Source organism: Microtus pennsylvanicus, chromosome 7, assembly GCF_037038515.1.
Source record: "Microtus pennsylvanicus isolate mMicPen1 chromosome 7, mMicPen1.hap1, whole genome shotgun sequence".
In the NCBI taxonomy this organism is placed as follows: domain Eukaryota; kingdom Metazoa; phylum Chordata; class Mammalia; order Rodentia; family Cricetidae; genus Microtus; species Microtus pennsylvanicus.
Genome location: NC_134585.1, coordinates 120,548,608 through 120,551,384, shown reverse-complemented (window position 1 = coordinate 120,551,384; position 2,777 = coordinate 120,548,608). Strand labels below are relative to the sequence as shown.

Sequence of the window (2,777 nt, the reverse complement as noted above, 5' to 3'; positions counted from 1 at the left end):
GCTTAGTGTGAGAAGGCTTAGAAAAAGAAAGTTAAGGAGATGGGAAGAGAAGGAAAGAAAAGAAAAGAGGAGAGAGAAAGGATGGGAGAGGAGAAAAAAGGGAGTAGGAGGAAATATGAAAGAAGGGGAAAGGAAGGGGAGGGAAGAAGAACTCTGTGTGGGGAAAAGTGAAATTTCCCTTCAGCTCTAGAGAATAAATTTAATGAGGGTGTGAATTTTAGTGCAGGTTTCCACAACACAAACACTACATTTGAAGCCACACAGAAAACACTAGCATGGCTCCTGCCCAAGGATGACATGAGAATTCATGAATCATTCCATATTTTTAACTAAGCTGCAAATGGACCAACGTCCTCAACACAAAAGCTGACTAATTTTTGAAACAGGGTCTCTCTGTCTAGCCTTGTAAATGTTAACTCGATTCGTGAAATAACCAGGCCAGCTTGAAGATAAACAATTATATTTTTTACTTATTATAAGGGAAAACTCACGCCATGAGGATGGGAAGTCCAAGCTTGCTGGGTCCCGCAGGAATCACCCAGAGAGAGTGAGCACCTTGTCCATCCCAGTTTTTCTTCCTGGGCTCCAGGTAGCCACGCCTTAATTAGGTTCCACTTCTTAGAGGTGATTGGTTAACAAAGCTTCCCCCATCACCTCCCCCTTCTGTCTAAACAAGATCGACCCAAACCCAATACAATTATATACAATAGGAACAGATACAAAATATAAAATTACAAACAATATAAGCAATATTAAGCCAAGGAACATATAACAAAAGTTTTAATAAACATTCTATTGCATTGGAAATAAGCTTGGCTAAATCACGAGAAAGGTAACAACGACTATCTAATCTTCAACCCTATCGAAGATCTAAGAAGGGAAACAATATTACTTGAGTGCAGGAAGTGCAATTAAGCAGCTTCCAAAATGTGCAACAAATGACAGAGACAATTGGCTACCTGGGCAATCACCCAAAGTCTCATTTGCAATGTTGAAGCAACCCACTTTCGCTAAGGCCTAAAATGACTGACAGACCATTTTCAAAGGCAAGAAACTTCAAAACTGTCTTACCTGGTCTTGGCAGGATTTGACAGTGCTGTTTTATCAATTTACGGACACTATGTATCTTTGTCAGTGGTTGAGGTATGGGCATTTCTTTGCCCAAAAGCCAGTTCTGCCAAGAAGAAAGCAAGTTCTAGGTGGAGTGCCTTTGGTGCTCAACATTCTTCAGTGCTGCTAGGAGCAATTATGTCTCACTTCAACAGAACACTAAGTTATTTAAATGCCATTTTCTACAGCTCTTTTAAGTGGTTGAAGATTATCTATCTATGCAGAATATAATCTCTGTGTATCTAAAGAACCTGATAAGTTTAACTATAAGTATGACAAACATAGATGGCTATTGGTCTATAATTCTTAATACCTATATAACTTAAGACAATAAACAACTTGCAATAAATGAGGATAATGACCTCCAAATGTAAATAATGTATAATATCTTGATCAGAGGTATAAATGTACACTGCAATATTGTAAATATATATCAATATATTAAAAATGTTTTAAACAGAGTTAGAAGCATGCATGTATACAATATTCAATATAATTTAACTTTTATCAATATACAAGAATCTATACCAATATAATTGTCTATAAATAATAACTCACAAGTATTCACTCCATTATTCACTATTATTATTAGTGTGAGTAAACTCATACCAATCTATTATCCCATCCAATTTTCTCTTTTTTTTAAGGGATCCCTGAGTCTATAAAATTCCTCCCCTAACCCTCAACCATATACCAATTACAATCAACCCATAAATGAAGTCCCTAACCCTGGGGATAAACTTTGTTGGGAGAGGGGATGTCATCTTCTAGAATTATTTCAAGCTCATGGGGGCAACGTTCTTTCTACAGGATCCTATGAAAGTAAAATGATGGTTAGGTTTCAGGATTAATGTCTGGTATGATTGCAAATAGTCTCTGAGTATTTTGTGAAGGTCTGGTCAGAATGTTGTAAAAGTGTGCACCATTTCAGCTAATCAAGTTGGAACCATCTTGTGCAGCTGGTACCCAAAACAGGTCTTGTAGTAGTGCTATCAGCATCATGATGTCATATAAACCAGGTGGAGCTGTTGTTGTGGGGCCCCATCTTCTTCCTGGACACTTCAAAAATTACTGCAGGAAAATTCATTGTTCATTGTGGAAAACTTAAGCATTATTTATATAGACTATAAATTGTATTGTCTATATACAACATATAGTCTATATATACAGACATATATCATCAATGAAAGTATGATAAAGGCAAAAATAGACATGAAGAAAAGTGAAGATTTTTTTCTAATTCTTTTTTCTTTCTGTCCCATATCATGGCTTCTGACACAAGACAGAAACTCTGGGCTGTTCTCTTAACAACAGGCTTGGAATTAAAGAGGTACCAAGCCAGTGTCCAACTCCAAAACCAGCTCTATATATTTATAAATATAAATACATACATTATATATGTATATATAAATGTATATTCTCAACATCTATACTTATGGAACATATTCAGTTTTCTTGATGATCCTTATTGGATAGTTATTTTTCCAACTGTTAGTAATCAAACATTCAGGGTCCCTTGAATTTTTTGAAGATGAGTGTTTTCGTGCAAAGACAAGAACAGAACACTGTCCCCATCCTATATGTTTTTCTTACCACCTGAATGGTTACCACCATTGTGGATGAGCTGTCATTTCTCCTTTTCAAGAGGTTTCTCCTCTTCAAACCGA

The 2,777-nt window shown here is 36.2% G+C and overlaps 1 non-coding gene across 1 annotated transcript; it reads left to right on the top strand.

Annotated features, from left to right (window-relative positions):
• Window positions 1–220: 220 nt before the first annotated feature.
• Window positions 221–327, top strand: LOC142855151 (U6 spliceosomal RNA). The gene has a single exon (XR_012911420.1). It is a non-coding gene; the product is annotated as a U6 spliceosomal RNA (small nuclear RNA).
• The last annotated feature ends 2,450 nt before the right edge of the window (window positions 328–2,777 follow it).